Source organism: Pogona vitticeps, chromosome 4 (genome assembly GCF_051106095.1).
Source record: "Pogona vitticeps strain Pit_001003342236 chromosome 4, PviZW2.1, whole genome shotgun sequence".
NCBI lineage: Eukaryota > Metazoa > Chordata > Lepidosauria > Squamata > Agamidae > Pogona > Pogona vitticeps.
This window is the reverse complement of record NC_135786.1, coordinates 189,623,810-189,636,288: the sequence shown is the minus strand read 5'-3', so window position 1 is coordinate 189,636,288 and position 12,479 is coordinate 189,623,810.

Here is a 12,479-nt window from a genome sequence, read left to right as displayed (position 1 = left end):
AAGAAGAAGAAGAAGAAGAAGAAGAAGAAGAAGAAGAAGAAGAAGAACAACAACAACAACAACAACAACAACAACAACAACAACAACAACAACAACAACAACAACAACAACAACAACAACAACAACAACAACAACAACAACAACAACAACAACAACAACAACAACAACAACATGGGGAAAAGAACGTCTGGGTGAAATGAGGCCAAGCATGGGGAGCCAGAGAAATCTATATTCCAAAGCAGGTAATTACACACACTGGTAACATCTCCGCTCTCAATGTAATGAACTGATTAAGGCAATATAAATCTTTAACCTAGTTAAAGCTTGAAATATGGGAGAGGAAGGGAATCTCAGACTTCTATCACCTAAAAAGTCCAATAATGTTAGAATTCATAACATATACTTAATATGGGGAACTGTTATATTTCTGATGTTTGTAATGCCATCCTTTTATAATAAAATGCCATTGGGAAGAAAGTAATTACAGCATAAATAAATCACTACACGTAGTTTTGTAGTTAAGGGGAAAATATTGAAGCAAGTTAAGTACCTGTAGAATTATCTGCAGTAAAATGCCAGATTTTTGTGGCAGTGCAGATAAGCACTAATGCTACACAGTCGTATTTTTGGTTTACCATGATAAACACATCCTATGAATTTCATTCCTGAACAACCTTGTATAGTAGCTGTGTGTTAAGGTGTATATCTTATTTCCATATAGCTCTGTCTTAGATTTTTGTTTGTTTGTTTGTTTAAGCAGTCTGCCTTCACTGAAGCAAGATAATTTGTTACATGGTGCTATGTGCTTAATACAGGCACTCTATGCAGGTGCCCAAGCAGGGGCTGAGGTGTGTCCTCATGTTCTTATTTATTGCCACACATTATGTTATCATGGAAACATAATGTGTGGGAAAGTGTGGGAAAGTTTCCCAATGCAGGGGAAGTGTGAAGGCAAGAGGAGAAGGGGACGACAGAGGACGAGATGGTTGGACAGTGTCACTGAAGCTACCAACATGAATTTGACCCAACTCTGGGAAGCAGTGGAAGACAGGCGGGCCTGGCGTGCTCTGGTCCATGGGGTCATGAAGAGTTGGACATGACTTAACAACTAAAAGACAAAAATGTTATCATGATGATGGAAAGAAAATGTGTTTTCATTTTTTGCTATGTAGAAATTGCTATCTTGCTAAGGATCCTGAACCATCTAACAACGAAATTCTGCCCTCCTCTATGTCCTTTCTCCATGCAGAAGTGACAGCCTGAACCAGAGAACCTCTATGGAGTTCTTCATGTGATTTGGAATCATAATGTGCCAGGGTTCCAAACAGATAGCTGATCCATTCAGAAAGTTATGATCCAAAACACAGAGGAAGAAAGAAATGATAATGGATAGTTTGGGGCTAGCATTTTCCCCCTCTGTATATGTTGAATGAGCATGCTTTAAATAAGGCCTGAATGGGGCTTTAGTAATGAGAGAAACCTATTAAATTCAGTGAGATTGGCTTTTGAACAGCAGGCGTCAGATTCTGCTATTAGTGTTCAAATTTGTAATGAGACTCTTCTACTTTTGGCAGTGGCAAATGGGATGATCAGGTGAACTATTATACTTGGCTGCCTCTTTTTCCAACATATTACACATCAAACATTAAAATCCAATAAAAATATGAATACCACAGGAAAGATACAGCAGTGTCGGTACATAAAGATACACGTGCACCGAAACTTTTCTGACTTTCAGGACACCAAGAAATACAGTGTTATGAATCAGAACCAGTGTTTCACTGTGGATAATTTCAGAGAAATTAGCATGACTTTTCACTGTTTAGAGATCCGTAAAGTCATATCCTTGACTGCCTTATTGGCAGGACATTTGGGGCAAAATGCTATTGTAAAAGCCAATTGCAATTGTGGAAGCAGGTCTTACATTTCCTCGGCTGCACATCCAGGAGAATGATCGCTGTTCCATAGCTCCTTTGTGATTTGTTGTGCAACCAGCAAAAAAGTAGGTATGTCACAGAGTGCCTGGGAAACAGGTAACAATTATTTTATTTTATTTATTTTATTTAATTGAATTTCTACCCTACCCATCTAGACCAAAGGTCTACTCTGGGCAGCATTACAAGTTTAAAAACAGTTAAAACAATAAACATACACTATAAATCCAAGATGGTAAGATGTGAATTTAAGATACAGCAGGAGGGAAAGCCTGCCCAAATAGCCAGGTCTTGAGTTTGCTTCTGAAGACACCCAGAGAGGGAACCAGGTGGATCTCCATGGGCAAGTTGTTCCAGAGGTGAGGGGCCACTGCTGAGAAGGCCCAGTTCCTCATTCTTTCTTTCTGGATGTCCCTCAGCATTAGGTCCCTCAGCTGCCGGGCCTGGCTGGAACAAGTGACTCTGGCAGAACTGGATGGGAGAAGGCACTCTGCCAGATACTGAGGTCCTAAACCATTTAGGACTTTATATGTAATCGTAAGAACTTTGAAATCAATGCAGAAATGAATGGTTAGCCAATGCAAGGCGGCCAGCATGGGGGAAACATGTTGGTACATTTTCACCCCAGTAAGAAGTCTGGCCGCCACTTTTTGTACCATGTAAAGTTTCTGTGTCAATCTCAAAGACAGCCCCATGTAGAGCACATTACAGTAGTCTAATCTTGAGACTACAAGCGCATGGACCAAAGTAGTAAGTGCCCCCACATCAAGAAAAGGACACAGGTGGGCAATCTGCCAAAGGTGGGAATGTGCAGAATGGACCACTAATGACTTCTGGTTCTCCATGGTGAGCGCCGGGTCCAGATGTACATCCAAGCTGGGAACCTCACTCGTGGTGGTAAGAGTCACCCCCATAAAGGAAAGGGACTTTCCCAGACCACTGATTTCTGGGGCACCCACCCAAAGGACCTCCATCTTGTCTGGATTCCACCTCAGTCCATTCATCTGCATCCATTGCTGAACAGCCCACAGGGAGCACTCAAGGGATGAAACAGCATCCACCGCTGTTGGAAAAAAAAAGGAGATGTAGAGCTGAGTATCATCAGTGTACTGATGACATGAAGCCCCACATCCCCTGATGATCCCACCCAGCGGCTTAATGTAGATATTAAACAGCATTGGAGAGATGATCAACCCCTGCGGAACCCCACAATTGAGGCTCCACGGGGCTGAGAAACTCTCTCCAATCTGCACTCTCTGGGAACAGTCCTCCAAGAAGGAACGGAACCAGGAAAGAGCCAGGCCACCGATTCCCAACTCAGAGAGCCTCCCCAGGAGAATACCATGGTCAACGGTATCAAAGGCAGCTGAGATATTCAGGAGGACCAGCAGAGACATTTTGCCCCTGTTGGCCTCCCTCAGAATCAAACAGGATGACCAAGCCTGTTTCCATGCCATGTCGCAGCCTGAAGCCTGGCTGGAATGGATCCAGGGCATTGGTTTCATCTAGAGGAGCCTGCACCTGATTGGCAACCACCCTCTCAACTACCTTGCTGAGGAAAGAAACATTGGCAATGGGCTTATAATTACCGATATTGTCTTCCGCCAAGCTTGGTTTCTTCCTAATGGGCCTAATGAGTGTCTCCTTGAGGGCAAGGGGAATCTTGCCCTCCTGCAGAGACCCACTAATTATTGCTGTAGCCCATTCAGATGTTGTAGGCCTTGCTGCTTTGATTAGCCAGGCCAAGCAAGGGTCAAGGGAGGAGGAGGTGGCATGATAGTGGTCAAGCATTCTGTCCACCATGTCTGATGTCACAGGCAAGTCTCATCGGGCAAGATGGGGCGCTGGACGTCTCAGCTCAATCCACTGTTTTCAAATAGGGGGCAAGATCCCAGCAGATTGCCTCAACTTTTGATTTTAAAAAGGATGCAAATTGGTCAGGTGAGATGCTAGTGGGAGGCCAGTCACTATGACCAACTCCGGATAGATTGCGAACTATACAGAAAAGTTCGCCTGCTGGTTGGAGGCTTCGCTTATCTGGACAGCAAAGTAAGATCGACTAGCAGCCTTCACCTTAGATTGGTAGAGGTTAGTCACGATCCTGACAACTATTTGATTATTTTCTGTCGGGTTCTGCCTCCATATGCACTCTAGCCTTCTCCTATTTTGCATCATTGATCACATCTTTGGATTAAACCAGTGCGAAGGGCGATCTCTGCACCGGAGAGGGTGTTTAGTTGCAATCTTGCCAACAGCCCTGGTGGTGGTGGCTAGCTAGCTGTCAGCAAGAGCCTCGACAGGAACACCAGTCAAATTGGCCAGAATCCCTCTCATGGTATCCTGGAATCCTGTAGGATCCAATAACCTTTGAGGTCGAACCATTAAAACAGGTCCTTGCTCCCCACAGGGAGGGAGAGCCACAGTGAAATTGCATTTAATTAGGCAATGATCCGACCATGAAAAAGGGACAGACACTAAGTCAGTCACTATTGGAGCACATTCAACTCTGCTCAGTGGAGAACACTAGGTCCAGTGTGTGGTCACTCATGTGTGTAAGGCAGTTGACATGTTAGGACATGTCCAAGGAGGCCATGGTCTCCAGGAACTCAAGAGCTGGACCAGAAAGCTCCACCTCCGCATGCACGTTGAAGTCACCCAAGACCAAAAGCCTAGGGGACCCCAACAGTGCCATGGAGATGAAGTCCGCCAGCTCCAGTAAGGAAATGGCTGGGTCACAGGAGAGCAGTAACCCAGCAAGATCCCTATACTATCCCTGGCCCCAATCGACATGTGGAGGGCCTCTAGACCCAGTGTCACCAGATAGAGTGCCTAGCAACCTGAAGGGTGTTTTTGTAGATAATGGCTACTCCCCCACCTTGCCCCTCCAGTCTACCCTATAATGCTTATGAAATTGCCTTTGCAGCATCACATCAGGTAGCAGGATTGTGCCCTTTGTGTATAACTCAGGACAGAAGGTCTGTACATGCAGTTTTTAAATTTCCTAACATGCTGTGCTGAGAATGTAACCAAATTCATTTTGTGTATAGATATCAGAAGGTTCCTACTGATATCTGTGGGTTTCAGTTTTAGTCGCCATTAGCAATAGTTTATTTAAATGATATACTTGTTTCTATCCAGCCCTATGAAAGTGAAGTCTTTCGTTCAAAGAAGGTAGGAAGGTCATGGATTGTTTTATGACTTCAACTGGAGAGTAGAGGACAAGAAAAAATTATTCAAGTAAGAGTAAGGAAAATTAACTCAATAATTCATTGTCTGGTTGTTTCATCAACATATTTACTTGGGAGTAATTACAAATACAATGGGTCTAACATTTGATTTGAAGTATAAAATTACACTACTAGTCTCTTATCTCCCCCCCCCCCCCAACCATGCAGCTCTGGACACTTTAAAGAATTTCAAACAATGTTGGAAACAGAGCTTGGGGCTGTGCTGGCTGGGCTTTCTTAGAACTGTGGCCTTAAAAAGTAAGTTTTCCAAGCTCTGATTGAACATGATTTAACACTGACATGCTTAAAACTGCAGACTGCATTTATAGCAAGTCCTTCTTAATTTAATACGTTCACATAGGCATGCATACATTTGTTCTGCCCTCCTTTTCGGTGAACATATTAATCAATGTATTAACTAATCATATATTAAAAATGAGAAGTTCAAAAACTGGAACTATGCATGACTGTTAAGTGTTGATAACATTGTTTTAAGCAGAGTGTACACATTTCTTGACTTGGGTAATAGGTTAATAAGCACTATTTTTGGTGCAAAACTATGAGTCTTTGCTGTGTGGTAACAGATCTTTGGAGGAAGCAGAGTGTTGCTCTGAACCAGCTAAAGCTGATCTAAAGAAGCAGCCTGTGAATATGAATAAATTTTTTCATTAACCATCTCACAATACTAGAAAACTGTAATCAGTTAAGTAACTGATGATTCAATTAAAAGCAAGCCAATTTAATCAACTGGAAAAAACACCCTTAATTGGCCTACATTTTTCTTTATCTTTCTTCAAAGTAATTTCCCTCCCCTCTCTGAACCTAAATTTTTCTTCCTTTTTTCCCCTAATTGTACAGCAAGAGACTTTGCAGAGATTCCATAATTTGCTGACCCAAGAAAAGAATTATTACTTAACAAAGCAGCAGACTTCGCTGCTGAATCAGAACAGGGCATCACTATTCCAAAAATATAAAATAAAATTCTTCTGTATTTTCACATTAATTTATTAATGATGACTGTAAACTACCTAATTGGTTGATTAGTTTAGACATAGACATAGGGCCACAAATCTTTTTGCATACCTCCTTCAGATGTGATGTCACCAGCAGCAGTACAATACCACCTGTTAAAGAGCTTTTGCATATGACTTCAGTTCATTGCACATCAGTTGTGCACGACCTGAACTTGAAATAGAGACTATTGAATTAATGACAACTTGCTGCCACTGATGGTGACTCTATTTCTTCTGCACCAGTCAAGCTTCAGTACCCAGAGAATTCCAGTGTGACAGCTGGGTTGGTTTTGAGGTGGTGGTGGTTTTAATTTTATTAATTTGAAAAACAGATGTTCAAGCCTTTATTTTGAAAGAATTCATCCAACATATTTCTGATACCAATGGCACTCAAAATGAATAAGAAATGTTCCAAGTGATTGCATTGAAATGAGATATTATAGCTCCCTCTTCTTAGCACAACTATTTGATGGAAAAGTGAATTTGCAATTGGTACCATTTACTGTATTCATTATACTTTGTCATGAGTCTGAGGTATAACTTTTTCTGCCTCATCTGTTCTGTGAAAAGTAAAATAAATGGTACTGGCTTGACCTTTTTTAGTATTCTGTAATTTGATTCGCTTGCCATTCCCATCTTCTCCTGTTTACAGTCTCCACAACCTGCGACTGGAATGGACAGACAGTCAAAGCAGAATACTGAAAAGGTCAGTGCAGTACCATTCATGGCATATTTTTTCTCAGAACACATAGAGTATTTAAGTCTGTAATCTTGATTTTGGTGACAGATTACCATGATATGCAGGAGTTTAGGGACACCAGGCATGATAGCTTCCCCTCTGTGACAAGAGTTGCGATAAAAGAAAATGATACAGTGCAACAGATACTGTGCCCATATGAACAGTTCATATTTTCAAGTCTCCCTGCCCCCACTCCCCACCATTTGTTGAAGCTTCTGGTTTGACGCATTGTGGAAAAAAAGTCTTGATTTGTTACCCTTCCGGCTCCATAGTTATGCTGTTCTAAAATGGTAATGGAAGCTTGGATGATGAACAGGCTGAAGTCCTTTGACATGAACAATGTGAACAGGAGAAAATATTTGTGACCTTTAGGATTCAATTCTAAATGGATTTATTTGGACATTAATTTCCACTGAACTTAGTAGGATTTATTTCTGAATATATGTGCATAGACTGGGCCTGAATAACTGTATTTCCTTCTTTATGGCAAGTGGATAAGGAAACGATGTGGCTGTTTTGTGAGCTAGCCAAACGAGTTAACATGGGCTGCATTTTTCACCTTTGCATGATATAACTAGTCCTTGGATACTAAGCCATAAGCCATGTACATTTCTATACAACCTGTTCTATGCACATATTGACAAGAGTACAGCATAAACATATTTTAAAAGAACATAATTCAGGGATTCTGTGCAGGGACTGGCTCTACAGCATCTCTGCCTTCGTCCAAGCATGTTCCACGGGCAACTGTGTGGGCAAGGCTGGCTCATTGTTTTGCTCCCTGAAGCAGGATGGCAAATGCAAACCACCCCCTCTCAGAGAGAGGCCAAGAGGCGTATGGCTATGCTTGTCCATGGCTGTAGTTTCCAGTGTCCCCAGCTGTCTCTGACACTTGATTGATTGATTGATTTAATCACTCCATTGATACCATTTGTTGTTGCTGTTTGCTGCCATAAAGTTGCACCCAGTTTATGGTGACCGTAATAGTGTTTCTATGGCAAGTCAGATAGTTAAGGGTGTGTATGTCTTATCATTGCCATCCTCCTTTGAATTTCCATGGTGGAGTGAATATATGAACTCTTATCTCTTGAGCCATAATCCATTACCTTATCCACAATTCCACACTGAGTCTCTTATTGCTGCCATAGTCCATTCATTGCATTCTGGTTGGTCAGATGTGCAGAAGTAGGCTGTCCATTGCGCTGGCCTAATTTATTTCCTTTTACTTCAGAATAAACATACTCATTTTCCCCTCATTTCTCAAACCAATTTTGATTGTTGCAAGTTATCAATTTGTGGGAAACTAGAATGAGGGAGGATTTATAGATTGCTATCTATTGTTGGCCTGCAACACATCTCTTCTTCAGCATAATTGGGTTTTTTTTGGTAATTTATAATGAAGATGTGTGTTTTTCTTTTAGACTTTCTAAAAGTTAGAAACCCTGGAAATGCCCTCATTTTGTTCATGTTTTGGCTCTGGAAATCACATGCAAAAGACACTTCTATACATTTCAAGTAGAAACTGGCTGTGCATTGCATTGATTGGCTGGATTTCTGGGATGCCAGAAACCTGACAGGTCCTGAACAGGGTCTGTTCCTTGACACAATATATCCCTTCTATCAATAGAGAGGGAGGTCAACAACTAGAGGATTGCCAAGATGAAAATGGATAGTTTTGCCACTGTCATTGCGCTGCCAATGGTGAACCAATGTTTTGGTACTCACACACACAGAGAAGAAAAGTCAAATCTGATACAATCCCACACAGAAACCCAAAAAATTGTTGACCAGAATTATTGGCACCCTGTCTAAATTGTAAGAAATAATTGCTTTTCAAGCATGTGATGTTCCTTTAATTTGTATTTAGACACGCTTGTCGCAAGTAAGAGTTGTGGGCAATATAGCAATCCCACTTGCAACCAGTTAAGATGGAGAAAAGCTGACTCAACCTTTGAGTTGTGTGTGACACTGAGCATGGAGAAAAGAATGAAGTATAAAGAGTTGCGGATTTGAGAGGAAAAATTGTGGAAAAACATTGACAATCTCAAGGCTACAGGTCCATCTCCAGAGATCTTAATGTTCCTGTGTCCACTCTGTGCAATATCATCAAGAGGTTTGCACCCCATGGCACTGTAGCTAACCTCCCTGGACATGGACGGAAGAGCAAAATTACTGAAAAACAGCAACAAAGGGTTGTTTGAATGGTACAGAACCCAGATTAACTTCCCAACAAATTCAAGCTGATCTGCAGACACAGGGTACAACAGTGTCAGCTCACACTATCAGTCGCCATCTGAATGAAAAGGGACGCTATAGTAAGAGACCCAGGAGGACACCGCTGCTGATACAAAGACATAAAAAAGCAAGACTGGAGTATGCCAAAACTTATGTGACAAAACCACAATCTTTCTGGGAGAACATGCTGTGGACAGATGAGACAAAACTAGAGCTTTTTGGTAAAGGACATAATGGCACTGTTTACAGAAATAGAAATGAGACATTCAAAGAAAATAACACAGTCCGTACAAACAAACATGGTGGAGGTTCAAAGGTGTTTTGGGGTTGCTTTGCTGCTTCTGGCATTGGATGCCTTGACTGTCCAAACAGTATCATGAAATCTGATGATTACCAAAGAATTTTGGGGCACAACATAGTGGCCAGTGTCATAAAGCTGCGTCTCCACCAGAGGTCATGGGTCTTCTAGCAGGACAATGACCTGAAACACATTTCAAAAGGCACTCAGAAATGGTTACAAACAAAGTACTGGAGAGTTCTGAAATGGCCAGCAGTGAGTCCAGATCTGAATCCCATAAAACACCTGTGGAGAGATCTCAAAACAGCATTTGGGAGAAGGCGTCCTTCAAATCTGAAGGCCATGGAACAGTTTGCAAAAGAAGAATGGTCCAAAGAGTAGAGAGGTGTACGAAACTAATTCATGGTTACAGGAAGTGATTGATTTCAGTTATTTTTTTCCAAAGGGGCTGCTACCAAATATTAAGTTAAGGGTGCCAATAATTTTGGCCAGTGGATTTTTGAGTTTCTGTGTGGGATTGTATCAGATTTGACTTTTCTTCTTGTTTTTGTGTTGTTCCAATGCAAATCAAAGAAAGGAACATGTGTGTATCAAAACATTTGCATCTGCAACAATTTTCTGAGAGAAGGGTTGCATTTTCTGACAGAATTGCAAGGGTGCCAATACTTTTGGCCATGACTGTAACTGCTGTCAGAAGAAGAGGGAAATTATGTTCGTTGGGTGAGGTAGATTATAGCAAAAGAAGCTGGAATTATAACAAAGTTTTTATGAGAATTAGTTAATTATATATATTTAGACCTCAATTTGGCTCCTAGTCCAGACATCTTTGGTCTTGTCCTGACAAGCGTTGTAGTATATTGCCTGTTCCTTAATAATAAATTATGCCTACATCTTGCTAATAATGATTAATCTATCTGAAATGCACTGTTATTCATTCTGAAAGGTCCTATTGATTAGAGGCTACAAAGCACAGGCTGCCTATGCTTAAAAGGAAATAGCTACTTCTGTTCCGAGATGACTTTTTATTCTATTTACTTCTGCTGTAAAATTCAGAGAAATAGAAAGATTTTTGATGTTTTATTCAAGGTCTTCAGTCTGAAACTCTCATGGTTAGATGTTTATATATAGTTAGACAGCAAGATGGCTTTGGTTTTTTTCTGAAAAGTGAACACATAAGCCATATAATTTCCCCCTAAATGTTTAACTGTTCTGCCAGAGACTGCATTTGAAACTACAATATAATTTATATTGACACAGATTTCAGTTCAGAATTAAAGGTGGTGGTTGTGGTGATGGAATCCCAATTCAGTGAATTTCTTGACAATGGACTTAGTTACTAAACTACAAAGTGTAAAACATAAATCTTTGGGGGTGTTTAGAAAATCTAGAACATATTCCTCTTGACTATTTTAGGATCAGATCATGCATTAAGGAGAATATATATATTCCTGCTTGTATAACAGTTATCCCACTAGGAACACAAATCCTTCAGAGTTACATGCCTAAGAGATAAGATAAGCAAATGTCCAGTTTATTTCCTGATGATCAATTATAAATTAAAAGAAAATGTGGATTGAAACAATACCAAGTTAGGATAAACACACAGGATGAAATTCATTAGGAAGTTGCAACTAGTGTAGGTCCACTGAATAAACAGAACTTATTTACATTTTGGCATTTAATTCCCCACTAGTTGTGACTTACATATGTGAGATTAACTGAGGAAGAAGACTTCATATTTACCTCCTAAAAACCTAGTGAAAATACATGTGATTTCACTCTAGAGTAGAAGCAACATAATCCTTGTTTTTGGCCCTTCAGGCCAACTTTCGGTGTCAAAGAAGCCCATCCCATTACTATTCAACTGTTCAATTATTTTTTCAGTGGTTCTTAGAACAACATCCCTGAAACAAAATTATATTTAAATATAATATTTATCAGAAAATATAATAATATAATTAAACTAAAATTCTCAAAGTAAGCAATTTATTCTGAGGATTAGTTTTTAAAAAAAGATTTAACAAAAATGGTTATGCGGCATCCCCTTTAATTTTTTCTGAATTCTCATAGGGCAGGAGGAAAAAAAACCAATTGATTTGTTTCCATTGAAACAACCTGGTATGGGGTGTCCCCCATCCTAATTGAAAAAAATATGGCTTCCTCTGCACTACAACCTAATTAGGTGGGCACTGAGGTGAACTGAAGGAATAATTAACAAGTGCCCCCTCCTCAGAGATGGTTTCCTCAGAAATAGGAACCAGAGCAGCTAAGAGGGAGGAGCCAAGGATAGAGCAGGAGGGGCAGAGCTGAAGTGACAGTTAGAAGGAGTTGAAGGACAGTTAGGGACAGTTGGAGTCAGGGAGAGGTAGAAAGAGTCAGGGACCAGAAGATGTACAGAGAGTATTAGGGTTTAGAAACAGGTTAAAGATGTTTATGAGAGAATATTGAAAGTAAAACACATGTAACAAGCAGGAATGAACGCCTAAGCATAACAAGAGAGATACAACATTGATAGTAAAGTGATTGACTACATGATCTTAAAAGTGTTAACATCTGAACCAATTCACATATGATTTTCCTGTTGAATAATAATAAAAGAATGCTTAATCAATCATAAATCATATGACCTTTTGGGGTGGCAGTTCCTGTGTGGGACTTGAAGTGGTATTAAGAGAATACCTAGTGGCAGTGAAAAGGGCGTGTTTACCTGTGTGGAGCCCAAGGAAATAGGGGCCACAAAGAGGTGATCGCCACACATACCAATGGCCAATCACAAAACAAAGCAAGTTAAAGATGATATAGAGTTTAAGAAAATCATCTTCTGTGATAGAAGGCCATAAAGGTGTCTTTCACAACCTGAGGAAGCATATTTTCTAAGTGTGTATCCTGTGTTGTCTAATTTGGCCCACAGATTCAGCTTCCTATCTGAAAAGAAAAAGAAAGAAAGGTAAAGGAGGGTAATGAACAGGAAATGAAATTTGTCTTTATAACTTCAATTTGTTTTATGTCCTCAGATTCTCCAGGCTTGATCTT